The sequence below is a fragment of the Eretmochelys imbricata genome, chromosome 9 (assembly GCF_965152235.1).
Source record: "Eretmochelys imbricata isolate rEreImb1 chromosome 9, rEreImb1.hap1, whole genome shotgun sequence".
Lineage (NCBI taxonomy): Eukaryota > Metazoa > Chordata > Testudines > Cheloniidae > Eretmochelys > Eretmochelys imbricata.
In genome coordinates, this window is record NC_135580.1 from 56,724,927 (window position 1) to 56,734,058 (window position 9,132).

The 9,132-nt window shown below is 49.4% G+C and overlaps 1 long non-coding RNA gene across 1 annotated transcript; it reads left to right on the forward strand.

The window, feature by feature from the left end:
• Positions 1-328: 328 nt before the first annotated feature.
• On the forward strand, positions 329-8,236 carry LOC144270554 (uncharacterized). Its single transcript, XR_013347171.1, has 3 exons — positions 329-389; positions 6,610-7,214; positions 7,756-8,236. It is a non-coding gene; the product is annotated as an uncharacterized LOC144270554 (long non-coding RNA).
• The last annotated feature ends 896 nt before the right edge of the window (positions 8,237-9,132 follow it).

Consider the following 9,132-nt stretch of genomic DNA (forward strand, 5'->3'; position numbering starts at 1 on the left):
AGGCAGGGGACACAAGCTAGTGTGGGAAGCATGCATAACACTTCTTTGTATTAATTCCTGCCTCTGGCCACTGCTATTATTTTCACATGCACCTTCATTTAAAAAAAGTAAACACTTGTAATTAGGAGGGAGAAAAATTCTGATCAGGTTTCATGGGTGTGCTTGCTATGGGTAACATTCAGCCCAGCTTTGGGAGGGTGTGTTTAACACTGCAATGTGGCTGAGAGCTTAATTCAAATAAACCACAATGCGGGGTTTGGCAAATCAAGTATCTCAGTGGGTTGAATATTCCTAACCTGACCAATCCTTGTGTATTTTACCTTATGTGTGTAGGACAGGGATGACATGATAGTTCGTATCTGAACAGCATGTGGAAACCAAAGGTCAAGGTAAGTGCACTGTACGAGTAGCCATGATTATTTTATTCGTGACTGACAATGCAGTGGAACTGCTTTACTGCCAACAGAAATGGGTAAGGGGGGGAATCTCCCAAATGGGGAGTGAGAGACAAGAACCCAAATGTGAACCAGAACCTGCCCCATGGGCCAGAGCAATAAGCTTGTCAGTGTCATATTTATCAGGAAGTAGTTGAATGGAAACAATATTTCACTTTAGCACATTAACAGCAGCTGGCTGTTGTTTCACTTTAGCACAATATTTCACTTTAGCACAAGAGCAGCAGGAAAAGATGCTGTCATTGCATTCTGATCTGTCCCGAAAACTACTTGTTATTCCCATGGGACGGTAAGGTTAATGCATTCATCCAGAGAAACTCAGCTAGCATAGAGCTTCTGGCTTCTGCCATGGACCTGCTCTTTCCCCTTATGCTCAATTTCAGGCTGTTGATTGATGTATGCAGAGGTCAAGTGACTTGTTCCAATGTCATACAAGGAGGCCAGTGGCCGTAGGAAGAACTGGAACTGTTGCTGGCACAGAGTGCCTGAGGCAAGCAACAGCTGGGTTCGTTGCCTGGTATGCGTCGCCCCAATGACCACAACAGGGTGGAGAAGCAGAGAGATTTATTTGAAGCTTCAAATAGGGCACAGGGAGATTGAGCTGTCTCAAATCCTGCAGCCGCGCAGCAAATTCCAGTATACATTTTATACCTTTGCCTACTTCACTACACAAGCTTATGCAACCAATTACCTGTTGCCCCGTACAATACCGTAGCCAATCAGCTAAAGCAGCCAGTTGTGTTTTTCCTCAGTAGCGTTTTCCAAGTCTTGCCTTATTTGGTCCTATTTGTTACTGCTTTTTGCTAAACATTTCTGCCTTATCTATGTGTTTCCCAGACCGAAGCTGGCCTTGGCTGGCGAGCCATGTGCAAACCTGTCTATGTGCTAGCTTCTTCATAGTTATGCAGGGTCACAGAAAGTTCAAGGAGCAAAGGGGCCTTAGTTTATCTGGGCCTAGAGCAAGAGGGCTTCATCGACACTCATGGTCTTCCACCCTCCCGAGTTACCTAGTGTAGTGCCCAGTGCCGTCAACAACTCCCTCCTTTGAGAATACTCAACAAGCTTGCAACTGAGTTTTCTCATATTCCCTGGACAATAAGTGATAAAGTGCTGAGGAGTTAGAATCCCCAACAAGAGGCTATAATGGAGTTTCTGTGGAGCAGGAGGCACATATCTTGTATATGAGTGCTTTACAACAGGCAAGCAAGAGGAGAATGATAGTACACAACACGGCACCTGTGACCAGGAGACGAATAATGCCTCCCCCCAGGTTGGGCAGCCATCCCCAGAGTGAGTCAAAGATAGTGGGCTCGCTTTCCTGGGTTTTCCACTGGTTAAGGGCCTGTTTGGCTGACAGGATGTGCTTGTTAATATCCTGTGAATCTTCTGGGACATACGTACAGCATTCATCCACAATCAGGGCACACACCCCGCCCTGTGCAGCCAAAAGGTAATCTAGGGCTTGGCGGTTTTGCAGGGACAATAACTGGGGTTGATAAAGTTCCGAGTTGAGGCTCCTCTCTGTGGCCAAGGTATCATTGGCGAACTTGGTGAGGAATACAGAGAACTGGCGATAGAGCTTGGCCAATCTACCCACCCCATATGCTGGGAGAAGGATCATACCGAATCTATCTTTCTCACTAATGGGTTCGGGGGTGGCATACAGGGACCATTGCTGCGGGGGCTGGCCCGATGGGAGGTGGGCCATGACCTGAAGGGAGTGGCTTTTGTTTTTATCCACCCGTCACAGAGGTCTTACCAGTTGTGGGGGGTTGCCCTCCAAGGGAAGCTGGCTGCATGGTAGAGGATCTGGGAACATATCCAACAGTTGGAAAGATTAAATTCCCAGGCAAAGGCAATTTTGAAGGCCTCATAGATATTTACATTCAAATTAAATGTATGTGTACTTTAGAGAGAGAGAGATGGGGAATACCAGGCAAATGATACCCACTATGAGGAACCTCATGGCATATATGCCCTTGTAGCCCCCCCCCCCCCCCCCCCGTGCTTATGTCTTTTTAAACAATAATTTGAGTCTAAGATCGTGGGAGGGTGACGTGGGGACGGGCTGGACGGTCCACTGTTCCGCTGGTGGAGGAGTAGGCACCGCCTTCAGGCCAGAGTGATGGATCCAGGTTTTGTGTCCCTCGAACTTTGACACCATGTGGGAAACCAGCAGGATGGTGTGGGGTCCCTTCCACTTCTCTTGGAGAGGCTCGTCCTTCCAGGTATGAACAAGCACGGAGTCACCTGGCTGCAAGGAGTGGACAGGGGAATCCAATGGAAGAGGCTGGAAGTCTTTGGTATACCTGTGGAGAGAAGAGATAACAGCAGACAGAGAGCACATGTACTGGGACAAAAAAACCCACACCCCATTTCCCACTGCCAGAACTGGTGTCTCATTCATAGGCCATGCCCTTCCAAACATAATTTCAAAGGGACTAAGCCCTAATTTAGCCCTTCGGGAGAGCACGGACATGGAGTAGGACAAGGGGTAGAGCATTGGGCCATCGCAGGGAGGCTTCTTGGCACACTTTTGAGAGGTGTTGCTTAAGGGTTTGATTGGTGTGTTCCACTACACCCCTGGCTTGCGGTCTCCATGGCGTATGGAGTTTTCAGGGGATCTGGAAGGCGTCTGAGATGTTCTGAACGATCTTTGATGTGAAGTGCGTCCCATTGTCAGATTCCATCCATTGGGGGAGTCCAAAGCAGGGAATAATTTCCCTAACAAACTTGAGGGCCACTGTTTTGGCAGTGCAATTACGGCATGGAAAGGCTTCAGGCCATCCGCTGAATCGGTCCACCAAGACGAGGAGATATCTGAACCCTTGAGTTTGGGGAAACTCAGTAAAATCTATTTGCCACACCAGTCTGGGGCCTGGAGTGGGTTCCAGAGTAGCTGGTGTTACTGGATGTCCTGGCCGGGGGTTATTCATTGGCAGACTAAACAGTCAGCTTGTATCTGGGTAGCCAGGGGTCGGAGTCCAGAAGTCAAGAAGTATTTTCCCATTAGCTGGATAAGGGCCTCTCTGCCGGTGTGAGTGGTTTGGTGTAGCTGCTGCAGTATTGGCCGGATCAGGCCCTTTGGTAGGAGGATCTTTCCTTCCGGGGAATGAAGCCATCCCTCTTTTTCCTGAAGACTGAGTTTGTCAGCTAGTTTCCTCTCTTCCCCAGAGTACTAAGGGGTTGAAAGCTCCCCCACTGATGGGATAAGGGTATGAATGTGGGCATCCTCAACTTCCGGTGGAGTCGAGGTGATGGCATGCTTGGCTTCTCTGTCTGCCCTGGCATTGCCACTGGCCACGTCTTGATTTTCCCTTTGATGGGCTCTACAGTGCACCACAGCTACTTCTGAGGGGAGTTGTACGGCTTCCAGGAGCTGGAGAATTTGGGGCCCGTACTTGACTGGGGAGCCTTGGGCTGTTAGCATTCCCCTTTGCTTCCACAGGCCAGCATGAGCATGCAGCACCCCCAAAGGCATACTTTGAATCAGTGAAAATGTTGATCCGCTTTCCCTTTGACAGTTCGAGTGCACGGGTCAGGGCTACTAGCTCAGCCAGCTGGGCAGAGCTCCCAGTGGGCAACCTCTCAGCCTCTATGGTATCATGGAGGGTCACTACAGCATAACCCCCCCTCCTTTGCCCCTCTGTGACAATGCTGCTACCATCAGTGTACCACTCATAATCCGCATTTGGGAGCATCTGATCCTTTAAGTCCTGGCGGCTGGAGTATTGGGCATCTATGATCTCTAAACAGTCGTGTTCCTGTTCCTCTGTTTCTGGCAAGATGGTGGCTGGGTTAAGGGTGGGGCAAGACTGTAGGGTGACCTTGGGGTTCTCTAACAGCTTAGCCTGATACCAAGCTATCTGAGCCTGTGTGAGCCAGAGCCCACCCTTAGTGTCTAGCAGGGCTCGGATGATATGGGGAGTATAGATTTGCATAACCCCTCCCAATGTTAGCTTCTCGGCTTCCTCAAGTACTAGGGCAGTAGCTGCAACTGCCCGTAAACATGCCGGCCAACCCTTTGCAACCTGATCCAGTTCCTTAGAAAAATAAGCCATGGGACATTCCAGGTCCCCAACAACTGGGTTAGCACTCCTAGGGCCACCCCTTTTCGTTCATGTATATACAATTGAAATGGCAGTGAGGACATTATTTGGATCCCTTTCATGTCTCTAAAAAAAGAAAAGGAGTACTTGTGGCACCTTAGAGGCTAACCAATTTATTTGAGCATAAACTTTCGTGAGCTACTGCTCACTTCCATCCGATGAAGTGAGCTGTAGCTCACGAAAGCTTATGCTCAAATAAATTGGTTAGTCTCTAAGGTGCCACAAGTACTCCTTTTCTTTTTGCGAATACAGACTAACACGGCTGTTACTCTGAAACCTTTCATGTCTCTGCCGTGCCTCCTCCCTTGCCTTAGCTGTAACCTGATTCTGCCTACCTCAGACAACAGGGTTCTCAGGAGGATATTACAGTCATCCCAATCCAGCTTGTGACGACTGAGGCACCCCTCAAAGACTGAAATAAACTGGCTTGGATTCGTGGAGAATTCCTCAGCCTGTGTTTTAAAAGCTGCTAAGTCTATTGGATTGAATGGCACATGGGTGCAAACTTGCATGGTGGTGGCCTGGCGTCCGTCTGCCCCTGGGTGAGCCACAACAGTCTCGGTAATCAAAGGATAGAGTCCCACCGAGGGGGCAATCTCTGTATCCTTATAAGGTGGGGGTGTGGGGGCCAAAGGGGACACCGAATCTGCCATTACAACATTGGGGGGGGGGGTTCTGTGGGGCTAACATTAGCTATTACTGGTCCTGTTGGAGTCAAATTACAGCTCTGTAGAATGTCTGTTCTATCTCTTAAAGCCATAAATGCTTGTGCATACAGATGTTCATTCCATTTACCCATTCGCTGACAAAACAGAACTAATTGGAGGATTGTATTATAATTGACTGACCCTCCCGGTGGCCACTGTTCCTGGTCCTCTAGCTGATACTGAGGCCAGTCTACTGTACAAAACCTTTTCAATTTGCTTTTTGTCATTGGATCCAATCCAAACACTTTCCAGTTTGCTAGAATGCATTATAGGGGCATGCACTGTGCCCTGCCAGTAGTACTCTGTCCCTGTCCCATATTCCCGGACGACACTGGGCATCCACAGGCCTTAACAGAGAAAGTCCAGACCACTGGACTGTTCCTACCTTTTCTAAAGGGCTGGTTCCTCACCGTCGCCTGCAGTTGCTTCTCCACTATAGGGGCGCGTTGCACCGTTGTGCCCTCCGGGGTCGAGCAAATCACGTCTCCTCCGAGGCCTCCCGATGAACTCACCGATGAACCCAGGGATGCCAAGAACTGTTACCAGCACAGAGTGCCCGAGGCAAGCAACAGCTGGTGTGCATCACACCAATGACCACAACGGGGTGGAGAAGCAGAGAGATTTATTTGAAGCTTCAAATAGGGCGCAGGGAGACTGAGCTGTCTCAAATCCTGCAGCCCTGCAGCAAATTCCAGTATACATTTTATACCTTTGCCTACTTCACTACACAAGCTTATGCAACCAATTACCTGTTGCCCCGTACAATACTGTAGCCAATCAGCTAAAGCAGCCAGTTGTGTTTTTCCTCAGTAGCATTTCCTGAGCCTTGCCTTACTTGGTCCTATTTGTTACTGCTTTTTGCTAAACATTTCTGCCTTATCTATGTGTTTCCCAGGCCGAAGCTGGCCTTGGCTGGCGAGCCGTGTGCAAACCTGTCTGTTTATGTGCTAGCTTCTTCATAGTTATGCAGGGTCACAGAAAGTTCAAGGAGCAAAGGGGCCTTAGCCCTGGTCTACACTAGGACTTTAGGTCGAATTTAGCAGCATTAAATTGATGTAAACCTGCACGCGTCCACACGATGAAGCCCTTTAGTTCGACTTAAAGGGGTCTTAAAATTGATTTCCGTACTCCACCCCGACAAGTGGATTAGCGCTTAAATCGGCCTTGCCGGGTCGAATTTGGGGTACTGTGGACACAATTCGACGGTATTGGCCTCTGGGAGCTATCCCAGAGTGCTCCATTGTGACCGCTCTGGACAGCACTCTCAACTCAGATGCACTGGCCAGGTAGACAGGAAAAGAACTGCGAACTTTTGAATCTCATTTCCTGTTTGGCCAGCGTGGCAAGCTGCAGGTGACCATGCAGAGGTAATCAGCAGAGGTGACCATGATGGAGTCCCAGAATCGCAAAAGAGCTCCAGCATGGACTGAACAGGAGGTATGGGATCTGATCGCTGTGTGGGGAGAGGAATCCATGCTATCAGAACTCCGTTCCAGTTTTCGAAATGCCAAAACCTTTGTCAAAATCTCCCAGGGCATGAAGGAGAGAGCCATAACAGGGAACCGAAGCAGTGCCGCGTGAAACCAAGGAGCTGAGGCAAGCCTACCAGAAAACCAGAGAGGCGAACGACCGCTCCGGGTCAGAGCCCCAAACATGCCGCTTCTATGATGAGCTGCATGCCATTTTAGGGGGTTCAGCCACCACTACCCCAGCCGTGTTGTTAGACTCCTTCAATGGAGATGGAGGCAACATGGAAGCATGTTTTGGGGACGAAGAAGATGATGATGATGATGATGAGGTTGTAGATGGCTCACAGCAAGCAAGTGGAGAAACCGGTTTTCCCGACAGCCAGGAACTGTTTCTCACCCTGGACCTGGAGTCAGTACCCCCCGAACCCACCCAAGGCTGCCTCCTGGACCCGGCAGGCAGAGAAGGGACCTCCGGTGAGTGTACCTTTTAAAATACTATACATGGTTTAAAAGCAAGCATGTGAAAGGATTAATTTGCCTTTGCAAAAGGTTTCTGGGGAGGGCAGCCTTATTGCGTCCTTCATGGTAGGACACTTTACCACTCCAGGCCAGTAACACATACTTGGGAATCATTGTACAACAAAGCATTGCAGTGTATGTTTGCTGGCGTTCAAACAACATCCGTTCTTTATCTCTCTGTGTTATCCTCAGGAAAGTGAGATATCATTCATGGTCTCCTGGTTGAAATAGGGTGCTTTTCTTCAGGGGACATTCAGAGGAGCCCGTTCCTGCTGAGCTGTTTGCCTGTGGCTGAATAGAAATGTTCCCCGCTGTTAGCCACAGGGAGGGTTGAGGGGGTAGCCACGCGGTGGGGGGAGGCAAAATGCCACCTTGTAACGAAAGCACATGTGCTATGTATGTAATGTTAACAGCAAGGTTTACCCTGAAAGAGTGTAGCCACTGTTTTATAAAATGTCTTTTTTTAAATACCGCTGTCCCTTTTTTTCCCCACCAGCTCCATGTGTTTCAATGATTACAGGATCTTCTCCTTCCCAGAGGCTAGTGAAGATTAGAAAGAAAAAAAACCGCACTCGTGATGAAATGTTCTCTGAGCTCATGCTGTCCTCCCACACTGACAGAGCACAGATGAATGCGTGGAGGCAAATAATGTCAGAGTGCAGGAAAGCACAAAATGACCGGGAGGAGAGGTGGCGGGCTGAAGAGAGTAAGCGGCGGGCTGAAGACAGGGCTGAAGCTCAATGTGGCGGCAGCGTGATGAGAGGAGGCAGGATTCAATGCTGAGGCTGCTGGAGGACCAAACCAGTATGCTCCAGTGTATGGTTGAGCTGCAGCAAAGGCAGCTGGAGCACAGACTGCCACTACAGCCCCTGTGTAACCAACCGCCCTCCCCCCCCAGGTTCCATAGCCTCCACACCCAGACGCCCAAGAACGCGGTGGGGGGGCCACCGGCCAACCAGCCACTCCACCACAGAGGATTGCCCCAAAAAAAGAAGACTGGCATTCAATAAATTTTAAAGTTGTAAACTTTAAAAGTGCTGTGTGGCATTTTCCTTCCCTCCTCCACCACCCCTCCTGGGCTACCTTGGTAGTCATCCCCCTATTTGTGTGATGAATGAATAAAGAATGCATGAATGTGAAGCAACAATGACTTTATTGCTTCTGCAAGCAATGAGTAAAGTGAGGAGAGGAGGGTGGTTAGCTTGCAGGGAAGTAGAGTGAACCAAGGGGCGGGGGGGGTGGGTTTCATCAAGGAGAAACAAAGAGAACTTTCACACCGTAGCCTGGCCAGTCATGAAACTGGTTTTCAAAGCTTCTCTGATGCGTACCGCGCCCTCCTGTGCTCTTCTAACCGCCCTGGTGTCTGGCTGCGCATAACCAGCAGCCAGGCGATTTGCCTCAACCTCCCACCCTGCTATAAATGTCTCTCCCTTACTCTCACAGATATTGTGGAGCACACAGCAAGCAGTAATAACAGTGGGAATATTGGTTTTGCTGAGGTCTAAGCGAGTCAGTAAACTGCGCCAGCCTTTAAATGTCCAAATGCACATTCTACCACCATTCTGCACTTGCTCAGCCTGTAGTTGAACAGCTCCTGACTACTGTCCAGGCTGCCTGTGTACGGATTCATGAGCCATGGCATTAAGGGGTAGGCTGGGTCCCCAAGGATACATATAGGCATTTCAACATCCCCAACAGTTATTTTCTGGTCTGGGAATAAAGTCCCTTCCTGCAGCTTTTGAAACAGATCAGAGTTCCTGAAGATGCGAGCGTCATGTACCTTTCCCGGCCATCCCACGTTGATGTTGGTGAAGCGTCCCTTGTGATCCACCAGAGCTTGCAGCACTATTGAAAAGTACCCCTTGTGGTTTAT